Here is a 13,525-nt window from a genome sequence, read left to right on the forward strand (position 1 = left end):
TTCCTTGTGGGGAAATCAAGAGAATACCAGCACCACCACCTTTGTTACAAGATAATCCATCGAAGAACAAGGCCCAAGGCACAATGCTTATCGCCTCAACAGAAAGATCCTGATGTTGGGTAATAAAATCGGCAATAATTTCACCCTTTACCGCCTTTGCCGATTCGTACCTTAAATTAAATTCTGACAATGCTAAAATCCATTTGCCAATTCTTCCATTCAAAATTGGCATCGATAGCATATGTTTGATTACATCAAAACTAGAAACTACCATGCATTCGGCATTCAACAAATAGTGCCGAGATTTGATACAGGAGTAATACACACACAAGCAAAGTTTTTCTGTAGCCGAATACCTTATTTCCGGGTCTAGCAGCTTTCGGCTAAGATAAGCTATGCCTCTTTCTTTTCCTTCAAATTCTTGCATAAGGGCCGACCCTATCGTTAGGCTATCGGCCGCCACATACAACTTAAAAGGCTTGTCAAGTTGTGGAGGTACCAGCACAGGTGGTGCCTTCATATATTACTTGATCTCATCAAAAGCCTTTTGTTGTATGTCACCCCATACAAATTTTTGATCCTTCTTGAGCTTTAATAAAGGAGAAAAGGGTAAAACTCTCTCTGATAGATTGGATATGAATCTTCTTACAAAGTTGATTTTGCCTAACAATGATTGTAATTCTGTGAGATTAGTTGGCGGCACAACTTTGTCTATTGCTTCCATGCTCTTTTTTCCAACTTCAATTCCTCCTTTATGAACTAAAAATCCCAAAAACTCACCAGCCAAAACTCCAAAGGAACATTTGTTTGGATTCATCTTCAATCCATGCTTTCTTGTGCACTCCAGAGTCTTTCTTAAATCGGCTAAATGTCTTTCATGATTTCTAGACTTGACTACTACATCATCGATGTAGATTTCTACAATCTTGCCGATCAGCTCGTGAAAAATATAGTTCATAGCTCTTTGATAAGTTGCACCGGCATTCTTTAACCCAAACGTCATGACTATCCATTCAAACAAACCAATATGACTAGGACATCTGAAAGCTGTTTTTGAAATATCTTCCATTGCCATAAAAATTTGATTATAGCCAGCATTACCATCCATAAAACTAATGACTTCATAACCTGCTGCTGCATCTACTAGTAAATCGGCAACTGGCATTGGGTAACCATCCATGGGAGTTGCCTTATTAAGATTTCTGAAATCTATGCAAACTCTCATTTTTCCATTTTTCTTGTATACCGGTACTATATTTGAAATCCACTCTGCATACTTGCATGGCCGAATGAAGTTTGCTTCTATTAATCTTTCAACCTCCTTCTTCACATCGGCCAATACCTCCTCTTTGTATATCTTCCGTGGAGGTTGTTTGTAAGGACGAAATCCAGGTTTGATGGGTAATCGATGCTCAACAATGGAACGATCCAATCCAGGCATTTTCGTGTAATCCCAAGCAAAACAATCTTTAAACTCTTTCAACAGATTTATCAACTTTGATTTATATTCTGGGTCTAACTTCGCACTAATATACATTGGCCTTGGCTTAGAACCATCACCAACATCAATTTCTTCCAACTTATCAGCCGACATAAAACCACGTCCTAACTTTCCTTTGTTGCCATCGACAGGATTTCCCATTAAAAATTACTATGAGAGCCGACTGCTTGGATCGGCTGTTGGCCCTCGCTGAAAACATTTACAGGACCTTCTTTCCACACTTTTCCGGAGAAACAATCAACGCCTTCATATTCCCAATAGGTAGACTCTGTGGCAGCAACACTTACCGAATCATCAGCATGTACAATTTCAACATCATCTCCAATCCATTGAATGAGAATTTGATGCATGGTTGAAGGAATGCAGTAATTAGCATGGATCCAATCTCTGCCCAAGAGTAGACTATATGCCCCCTTGCCATCAATGACAAAAAAGGTAGTAATCAAAGTTTTCGACCCAATAGTCAGCTCGACATGGATAGCACCTCAGGTATCGGAAGGATTGCCAGCAAAGTCCCTAAGCACCATGTCAGTTTTCAACAATTCTTCATTAGCCATCCCAAGCTTTCTGAAGGTAGTATAAGGCATGATATTGATAGCAGCCCCTCCATCAACAAACATCTTGGTTAAAGGCTTGCCATTGACATATCCTTTTAAATAGAGTGGTCTCAAGTGACGATTCTTGATTGGTTTGTCAAAAACAGCCTGCTGCGTTAATACAAGCTGATCCATCAAATCCTGACATTCACTTTCATCAAAATCAGAGTACACCTCTTCTTGGACATCTTGGCTTTCGGGAGCTATAAACTCTGATGGGAGGAAGAAAGCCATGCAAGCATCAGCCGAAGGACCACATCCATCAGGCTTCTTCTTAGGACGCCATATTTGCTTTGTCTCAGTAACTTCCTGTTCCAACTCCCTATTCCTCAACCGTTGAACTCTTCTTTTCTGACTTTTCTTCAGGCCTGGAGGACACCACTGTTCTTTTTGCCATACGTATCTATAGGAATCAGCTTCTTCATCATGCACCCTATCATGTATCCAACCTTGACTTGCAAATCTTTTCCTTTGCTGATTCTCAAAATCATCTATTTTTAGGCGCCGATCATCTTCAGGAACCTTCGTTCCAAGTCTTTCATAGACGGGACGGCGGTTGACTCGAGATTGCCTATATTCGGAGTACTGAGCACTACACTCCGGACAATTATTTCTTGTAGGCAACCTCAAGCCTTCATTCCAACAATGCCTAAAGAACGAACAACCCCAATGAGACTGCTCCTGTTCTGTCATGTATTCTTGTTGCTCCCTTCGGTATACCTCTTCTTCATACCTCCGGCATTCTTCCATAAACCATTGCTTCTTATAGTATTCCTTCTCTTGCTCTCTCTGCCACTTGTTTAGCAAAATACGTGATGTAACTCTGGGTTTGGAAGTTTGACCTTTCTCGGTTCAGCTATTTTGAAACCGAACTCGTTGATGCAGCTCTCTACTGGTGATTTGCCGATCCGGGTCAACAGCACCACTTTCCTTTGCTCTATCAGAAGTCAACACCTTCACCTTGCCTTTACCTTTGAGATCATTAGCAGAGACCATATTCACAGAGAAAGAAATCATATTTTGTGGAAAAGGCTGATCATCAATTTTCATCTTGCCATCAAACTTCAAATGTCCCTCTTGGATAGCTTTCTGGATTCGTATTCTGAACACTCGGCAATCATTGATAGAGTGAGAATTAGTGTTATGGAAGCCACAATACTTTTTGTCTTTCACTCCTTCAGGACGTAGCATGGGATGTCCTTCTGGTAGCTTGATGCGTCCTTCCTTCATCAATAATGCAAAAAGCCTGTCTGCTTTAGTAACATCAAAATCATAGGTTCCCTTTTGTTGTTTCAACCAACGTTGACTAACTTGAGTAGGCTCCTTTGCCCAATTCAACTCAGCTGCAGCTATCTCATCTTCATCAATATACTCAGTCGCTTCATCCAGAAAACCTTGATACACCTCATTAGTGGCATTGTTCTTCTGAAAGCGGTTATCTCTCCTGAATCCTTGGGCCTGATTACTCATAGCTGCTAAACGCTGTGCAAGTTGGCCAAGATCATCAAACTCCATGCCGAACAATTTCTCCCTGATATTCGGCAGCATTCCTGCTATAGCTATTCTAGGTAGTTGATCATCTGGTAAATTCAGAGAATAACACATATTCTTGGTCTCCCTAAACCTGCGAAGATATTCCAATGGTGTCTCATTTGTTCTCATCCTCAGATTCATGAGGTCGACCAACTTCTTCTCATTAGTACCCGTGTAGAAATATGAATGAAACTTCTGCTCTAGCTCTGCCCATGTACCAATGAAATGAGCTGGTAAAGACGTGAACCACGTGAAAGCTGGTCCTGTAAGAGACAAAGGAAAATATCGAATCCTCCAAGCTTCATCTGAAGCAGCTTCTCCAAGCTGCATTAAGTACCGACTGACGTACTTTATGGTACTAGTATCATCTTGACCAGAAAACTTGGTCAAATCCGTTGGAGGCTTCACCCTTGGAGGTAACGCAACTCTGTTGTACTACTCTGGATAAGGAGACTTGTATGAATAGGATTGATTTTTTGGCTTCAAGCCAAACTGATTCTGCATCATATCAGCCATCCTGTGCATCAAAACATCAATATCTGAATCCTGATTTCCTTGTACTTGCACTCCAGAAGGCAATCCTGAAACACTCCTATACCCTAGATTTGGTACAGCATTGATAGCATTGTAATTAGTAAATTCTTGATACCCATCTCCATACATATTCTTCTGCAACCTGTTTGATGCTGGAGAAACTCTATAAGCTGAAGGTGGCACTTCTCATGTGGTACCAAATGTCACCTGGCCATAGGTGGGATGTGATTGCTTTTCAGTGTGGGTCAATCCACCTATATTTGAAGTCGATGCTATTTCTTTTCCAATAGGCTTCTCTTGATGCTTTGGAACATTGAAAAGTGTCGGTCCGCTGAGTGGGCCAACATTTTCTTCAAAGTATTTATCAACCATTGGACCAAAAGTACTGATCATGATTGCCCGAAAGGTATTCAGAAAAGCTGTGTGATGGTTTGTCATGGTTTCTCCCATGGCTTTATAGACCAGGGCTGCCATCTTCTGAGCATCCTCCTCTTCAGTGTAATCAGTCTGATGTGGAAGAAGAACCCTTGGCATTGACTGCTTTTGAAACACTTTATTGCTCTTGTTTTTGGAAAAAGACATCAAACACTTCCGTTGGTATTGCTCACATGCTTGTAGCACTAAATCCCTGTAATTATCTGGCAATTCTGTCATGCTTACATCCAGAACATGATCATTGTTGATCTCAGACGTCATCTTGAACTAACAGATGGTCCCACCGGGCGTGCCAAAAAGTGTGTTGACACAAAATGTGACACACTGTGCCTCACACACAGCAAGCCGAAAAGCGTGGCTTCAATCGGGTTTCCGGGTGCTTCGTGATCCGGAAGCGTGCCAGTCAGTTTGACCTGAAAACTAACAAGGGATAAAATAATTAAATGCCAAAACGGAACATGTCGGGTAAGACCGGACAGTTCCACATATACGGCCCTGAAGCCACTTACAACGACATACAGCTATAGAGAGCTGTCTGTCAACAAGTTTATAAACCATTCAGCTAATCGTAAGATGAATGCACGTAAAGACCTGATTGCCGAATGCATGTGCATGGGAAGACATGTTTGAACAAGTGAAATTAATTATGAGTTAATGCACGACTAAGCTCAGCAATCCAGCCGAGTTGGGTTCCATGAAGAAGGAACATGCAAATAAACACGATTAAACTAATCTAAAACCTGCATCTGCCGCACGACACCTAGTTTCATTAAAGCTTAAATGTAATTAACATACATGAACCCGCGACATGTGACAATCTAGATTAAAATCATTCAGCCATTATGGGCATGTTATCTATTTGCAAAGGTAATATGAAAAGCAATTGTTGTTGAAACACGAATAAAACCATAAGAGAGAGAGAGCCGAACAATATCAATCTAGATTGGGCAGAAGTGTGTTACAAATATATAAAATATTTAAAAGCATGCAACACTAAATAACTTAATGAATCTATTTAGATTTGCCATATCTAATAGAGCCGATAACTATCTTGCTTTCACTAAGCATATTGAGCAAACGCCTGCCGCACGGTATCTACTCATAAACAAAGCATAAGCAAAGACTTCTTGGTTGTCAAGCAAAGATCCGCCGCACGACCATTGAAAACAAACAAGACTACTTGCATCACATCTAAATCCACCGCATGATACTAAACATGATAACAAGGTTGTCGGAACTTACGGAGGTCGACGGATCGATGACTCCTCTCGAAGAACTCGACGACACGACAAAAGGACTCGAAAGTTGGCACGGGGCCGGTTGTATTGATTTGGTTGTGAACCCCTATTACAATGGTCGAGGGTCAATATTTATACCCTAGATAAAACACGAGTCCTAGAAGACTACGATTTACAAAGGAACTTTTAAACAAACTTGAAAACTTACGATTCCTTACTCTAAACTCTCATAGTCCTTTATTATTACAACTTTCATCTTTTCGATCGGCCTCGCCTGCCACCTTCTGCTTTCCCGAATGGAGTCACCGCCTTCTGGAGTAACCGACCGCACAAGCATTTAGCCGACCGCTTGTTTTGTTTGCCGAACACCCTTCTTCCCGCATGCGGGTCCACCTGTCATCCTCCAGAATCGACCAAAATCCAGTGTTAACAGTCTCCTCTTGGACCATAGTGGTTGTCGTATGGTTCCGTCAGGATCCACGCCCGAGGGCCAATGACGGCGCCTACAACACTGTTCGGGCTTTGACATGCCCGAAAGGGCCTTAAAGCGTCCGTCTTGTCATATCCTATCGGTACTTTCATGTAGACATGCAGGGTATGGTGCAAGGTATGGTCCTCGGTATTACAGTTGACTTGAGTGTCCTGCCTTATCTACGCACGTAGTTATGAAGGAGCAGCGTGCAGAAGTCGGGCGGGGCGGAGCCAGCCCCTGAACGTTGGGCGAGGCGGAGTCTGCCCCCGGATGTTGGGCGAGGCGGAGTCTGCCCCCGGACGTCGGGCGAGGCGGAGCCAGTGCCCGGACGTCAGGCGAGGCGGAGCCAGCCCCTAGACATCGGGCGAGGCAGGAGTCTGCCCCCGGACATCGGGCGAGGTGGAGCCAGCCCCCGGACATCGGGCGAGGCGGAGTCTGCCCCTAGACGTCGAACGAGGCGGAGCCAGCCTTTGGGGGTCGGACGGGATGGAGTTAACCCTCGGTCATTGGACAAGAGGTGTAGTCGCGTTCTTGCCTGTTCGGAAGCATCAACGTTTAATGGTTATTAGCTCCTCCTCTTTGTGTACCCCAGTATTCGGTCCCCGACAATACCCAAGTCAAAGATTTTTAGATTTGAAAATTATTGGACTGAGCACCCTAGCTTCTTTGACACTGTCTCCACTCACTGGAATAACTCTCCAGTGTATGCAAATGCAACCAAAAACCTAACTTCAAAATTGAAACATGTCAGAACAGGTTTGAGAAAGTGGAGTAAAAACTTCTCCAAACTCAACAAACTTATATACAATAGCAACTGGGTTTTGCTCCTTTTAGATGGTTTGGAGGATCAAAGACCCCTTTCATGGCTTGAAACTGCCTTTAGAGGCTTGGTGAAGTCACACCTAGCTTCTCTCCTGGAATCCAAAAGAGCCTATTGGAAGCAAAGAAATACTGTGAGATGGGTTACTCTAGGTGATGAGAACTCAAGCTTCTTTCACACCATGGCTACTATCTCCTATAAGAAGAACTTCATTGTTAGTATCAGAGATTCAGATGGAGCTTACATCAGTGAACATGACCAAAAAGCTAATCTGCTTTGGAATGCCTACAAACAAAGACTGGGATGTAGTGAGCACACCAACATGGCCTACAATCTTAGCTCCATTCTGAAAGAACATGACCTGACTCATCTTGATTCAGATTTTAGTCAGCAAGAAATTGAGTCTGTTATCAGAAACTTACCCAATAGCCATCCCCCTGGACCTGATGGCTTCAATGGGTTTTTTATCAAGAAATGTTGGGACATTGTTAAAAAGGACTTCATCATATTATTCAAAGACTTCTGCACATCAAACATTGACCTGAGAAGCATCAGCACCTCTTTAATTGCTCTGCTCCCCAAGAAGGAGAATCCTGAAACAATGGATGATTTCAGACCCATTTCCCTTCTAAATTACACTCCTAAGTGCATAACTAAACTTCTTTCGTCTAGACTGCAGTCTATCATCCTACAGCTAGTACACAAAAATCAGTACTACCTCCATACTAAAAAATGAAGTCGTTTTGGACAGCGACACGGTCTCCAAAGCATAACTTTGACTACTTATTTTTATAAAGATATTTATCAAAAAGTGATATATGTAAATTTTTGTGAAAGTATTTTTCAAGACAAATCTATATATATGGTTTTCACATTTCCAAACTCAACAACTTAAAAGTTATTCATGATTTATATTCCCAATGTTTGACTCATGCCTTATCCAAAACGACTTCATTTTTTAGTATGGAGGGAGTATGGGTTTATCAGAGGAAGAACAATCTAGGATTGCCTAGCCTGGGCATTAAAATTCCTACACCTCTGCCACAAATCTAAGAAAGAAGTTGTCTTCCTTAAGATTGACTTTGAGAAAGCCTTTGACAAGTTAGAACATCAGGTCATCCTCCAAGTTTTCAGAAGCAAAGGGTTTTTAGAAAAATGGATTGGGTGGATCCACAACATCCTAAGCACCGGCAACTCCTTAGTATTGCTCAATGGTATACCAGGGAAAGCTTTCAACTGCCTAAGGGGTGTTAGGCAAGGAGACCCTTTATCTCCTCTACTCTTTGTCTTAGCAGCAGACCTTCTTCAATCTGTGGTAAATAGAGCATGGCAAACAGGTGTTTTGAAACATCCTCTAAGTGAAACCTTTGGAGGAGAATTCCCAATCATGCAGTATGCAGATGATACCCTACTCATTCTACCTGGGGTTGCAAGAACATTATTCAATTTGAAAGGGCTCCTAAGATCATTTTCTGATTCAACAGGGCTACATGTTAACTTTGGAAAATCTTTTCTAGTGCCAATTAATATGACTGAAAGTAGAGTTACTCATCTGGCTAGAACCTTTGGATGCCAAGTTGGAAGCATGCCATTCACTTACCTGGGACTGCCCCTTGGAACAACAAAACCCACCTTACTGGAGTATTCACCCCTTCTGAACAGAATTGAAAAGAGACTTTCAGGTGTAAACAAATTTCTATCCTACAATGGAAGACTAATAACGACGAATTCAGTTCTGTCTGCTCTACCCACATTCTATATGTGCAGTCTCAAGATCCCCCCCCCAAGTGATCAAACAAATAGATGTGTACAGGAAACACTACCTCTGGAGCAAAGGTGACATAAATAGAAAAGGCACATGTTTAGTTGCTTGGGAAACAGCATGCAAACCGAAAGATCAAGGTGGACTAAGGAATAATTGACATCAAAAGTCAAAACAATGCCCTTTTATTAAAGTTTCTGGACAAGTTCTATAACAAATGTGACATACCATGGGTTGAGTTAACTTGGTCCAAACTTTATGCCAGCAATCAAACACCACCTCAAGCTAGGAGTCCTGTGGGGTCATTTTGGTGGAAAGATATTATCAGCCTCTTCACTAAATTTCAGTCTGTGGCCACCTGTAGACCAAACAAAGGTGACACAGTGCTCTTCTGGTCTCACGAATGGATAGGTCAGGATCAACCATTCAAAGATCTATACCCACAGTTATACTCCTTCACCAAAAAACCCAAATGCTCAATTCAATTTTTTGCTGAGCAAGATGAGAGTAGGCTCTTCAGATTACCAATCTCACAGCAAGCTGCAATCCAGCTATAAGAAATAGAGCTTTGCATTCAACAATCAAACTTTGAAGAAAATGATAATGATATCTGGATCTACAAATGGGGTTCACTGAAATACAGCAGTAGCAAAGCTTATAAGATTTTACAAGGGCACATTGAAGCTTCTCCTCTCTTCCCATGGCTCTGGGCTTCTAGTAACTTGGGAAAGCATAAATTCTTCTTTTGGCTACTTATAAGGGACAGGCTGAGCACTAGGAATTTGTTGAGGAGAAAAAACATGCTTGAGGAGAAAAAACATGCACCTTGATGATTATAGCTATGTCCTTTGCAACACTGGACATGAAGAAACATGCTTTCACCTATTTTTTGAATGCCCCTTCAGTCAGTCCTGCTGGAACACAATTCCCATCAACTGGAATCTGAATTCACAACCCCTCGACATGGTGATAGAAGCTAGGGAGGCTTTTGGGAGTATCATTTTCAGGGAAATCTTTATCACTGCCTGCTGGATCGTTTGGCTGACTAGGAATAGTGTTATTTTTTACAATGGGCAAATTAACCTCATTACCTGGAATACAAGGTTCAAAGAAGAACTTGGCTATGTGTGTGCAAAAGCCAAGGCGTCAGGACAAAGTCTACTCAATTCGTGGAGAGATAGCTATACATGATGTATTTTCTTCTTTTCTTTTGGGCCTAGATGCCTTGTAACATCAACTTTTGTACATACATTCTTTTATTCAATTGAAAAGCAAAAAAATATAGGTTGGGGACTCCCCTGCCGATTCGGTCAAAAAAAATTACAGACGGGCACACTGGAAGTTTCAATAAGGAAACACATCGCCACTGCCGCTAGGGCCATGCGTTCGTCGCCGCTGGATATGGACGATTGCATGTGCTACTAACCAGTGCAGGAGCCTAGCATGTGAACTCGTATACTGTTCCTGGCATGTGAAAGGAGGGCCATGCGTTCTCATATACAAACACAAGGCTCCAAGAAGTTACCCTGAACTCACTCGGAAGCCATGGAAACCCAAGGCTGATGAGAGTAGGCTTAGATTAAACAAAAAAGTCTATAGCTAATATAATTAGTAACAAATAGTAAATTCTAAAAATAATTAAAAATAGCAATTTAATTTCATACGAGTTGCAACTGGTTAGTAGCACATGCAATCGTCTATATCCAGCTGCCAATCCACTAACTGTCATTGCTACCCCCCAACACCCCCAAGGCCTAATTTGGAAACTCCAATCTCTCTGAGATCCTAGACTTTTCCTTGGGTGGGTAATCCATGAGGATATTATTTTAATTATCATTGTAGTTCTTAATGGGGGGTCTTCCATTCCTGGGTTTTGCTCCTCTTGCTTGCAAAAGAGCCCTAATTCTGTAACCAACCACCGGTCCTACCACTGGGTGAAATTTTTGTATTTTGGTCTCTTTTGAAAACAATTTTTAGAAAAATACCTACACCAAAATATTTTCTAAAAATAGACCATTTTTAGGCGTCTTAGCACATGACGCCGAGATATGAGGCTCGGCGTCGAGTGACACGACGCCGAGGTATTGCCATGTCACGGACGACCGGGGTCGTCGACGACACGGTGGCGCGTGGGTCCCAGACGTCGGCGTCATGGTAGCCAACGCCAAGGGCCCAACCTCGGCGCAGCTGGACGGCGCACCGAGCTATTGGCACCATCCGGAGCGCGGCCTAGGCGGCCCAACAACACACGGTGGCCCAGTAGCTCGGCGTTGGGTCACTTAACGTCGAGCCTCCAGCCTCGGCGCGGCCCGACTCAACGCCGAGGTCTGGTCCCTTGAGGCCGCGCCGAGGCCCCCTTCTTCTTCCTCCCTCCATTCTGAAACCGCCAGCCTCCTCTCTTTCTCTTCTCCCCCGCGCCGCCACCAAATCCTAGGCTCCAAAATCGACCCTAGGTGCCACGATCTTGGCTCCCGAAGCTTCCTCGAGGTAATGGTCCCTCCCCTCCTCCATTCTATCCGCGTAGATGTGCTTACATTGTCCCTAATCATGTGGAATCATGGGTGTATGGTGTTTTGGTATATTTGTGTTTGCATTTGTAAAATATATGGCTTAGGATAATTGAGTGCATTGTTGTTTAACTGTTTTATGTGCTGAACATGTTAGGTTAGTTTGGTTTCTAGTTATTTTGGTCATTAGGGTTCTTTGTTTATTGTAGGTGTCATTAGGGTTAGTTATTTGTTGGTCATTAGGGTTAGTTTGTATTTTATTTATTTGTTGGTCATTACATTTCAATTTTGTATGACTAGAAATGATTATGTTGTTGGGGTTAAAAAAGATGAAATAATATATTTTAGTTTCTACTTATTGGATTGAAACTCGCATGATATATTGATATGTGACACTACTTGTTGTGTGATGGCTGTAGATGGATAAATTAGCGAGGTTGCATCATGGAGGCCGTATTGTTAGGACAAGAGATGATAGTTTGGAATTTTTGGACATATGTGAGAAGTTGTTGATTTTTTCTGAAATACCATCTTTGACCCAGTTAGTGGAGCGAGTGAAGGTTAAGTTAGGCTGGAATAAAGGAGACGTGCATGTTCAGTTTGAAGGTGTCATAGATGTTGGGTCATTGAAGGGTCCTCGGATCAAGCGGTTGCTCAAAATTACAAGCGAGACTGAATGGAATGATTACAAGACAGTTGTATTGGCCTTAGAAGTGTGATCTTTGGATTTAGTAGTAAGTAAGGAGTCCGGCTTAGGAAATGATAACTTCGAAGTATGGCCATCTTCCCCTGCTCACATAGGTTATGGTCCTTTGTCTGAAGAAGAAATACTTGTCACACAACTAGGCTACAGTGGAGATGAGGAAGAGAATCCGGTTGCCTGATGGTGAGGGCAATCATGATAGTGATGAAGAGGATGATGATTATGTAATTGGTGATGCAGAAGAAGGTTTGGACGATGCTAGCGGAGACTTTTGTATTGAGGATGAGCTTAGCGACGAAGATGATCTTAGTGGTGAAGAAGACTTTGGTGATGCTAGGGCTACGAACCGTTTTGACATGGAGATAGCTAGAGATGATGAATCCTTCATAGAGGAGATAGCCGAAGACTCTGATGACGATCGCCCTATTGGTCATCTCAATTTTAGGAAAATAGAGATATTGTCTAGGGTCTTGCCTTGGAGAGATCCACTAGTTGGTGATTTCGAGGACCTTAGCCATGGTCATAGGGCAATAGCTGATGGTGGGCCAAGTGATACAACTGTGCCTGATGTTAGCGGTTGCCTCATCATACAGAAGGGCATATTGTTTGCTACCATGGATGAATTGAAATCATGGTTGCAAGAGTACTCCATTGTACACAACCGACCTTTTAGGGTCATCAATTCATTCAAGGAGAAGAGGTACATTGTTGTTTGTGAAGAACAACAGTGTGGTTGGAGAGTATGTGCTAGGAAGACGAAGGCAGGCAAATGGAAGATTACCTCAGTGAAGCAACCACATGTTTGTGCCACTGCCGAGGCAGAAGAGAACCATCTGCAGCTCAATTCTAGGTTCATTGCAAGATAGTTATGCCCCATGGTGAAGCATATGCCAACCATTACGGTGTCTGCGTTGGTTGAGATCATCTTCCAACGGTACAATTACTATGTCAAGTATGGGAAAACATGGAGGGCAAAGCAACGTGCACTGGAAATAATATTTGGAAATTGGGAAGAAGCTTATGAGCGCCTCGCTATAATGTTGAATGCAATGAGGGCTGTAAATCCTGGGATGCACTTCGAGTATTTACCTAAGGAGGGTGAAACAAGGAATGGTAGCCAGGTATTTGGAAGGGTGTTTTGGGCGTTCGGGCAGAGCATCGAAGCATTCAAGCATTGCAGGCCCGTCATCTCAATTGACGGGACCTTTCTTATAGGGAAATTTGAAGGCACAATGCTTATTTGTATTAGGACAGATGTAGAAGACCAGCTTGTGCCATTAGCCTTTGCGATTGTTCGGAAGGAGGACATGGATAGTTGGTGTTGGTTTCTCAGGCTAGTAAGACAAGTGGTAATTGGTCTGGGACATGATGTTTGTGTGATATCTGATAGGCATGCTGGCATTCTGAATGCCGTAGAACAAGAG

Source organism: Miscanthus floridulus, unplaced genomic scaffold (assembly GCF_019320115.1).
Source record: "Miscanthus floridulus cultivar M001 unplaced genomic scaffold, ASM1932011v1 fs_152_1_2, whole genome shotgun sequence".
Lineage (NCBI taxonomy): Eukaryota > Viridiplantae > Streptophyta > Magnoliopsida > Poales > Poaceae > Miscanthus > Miscanthus floridulus.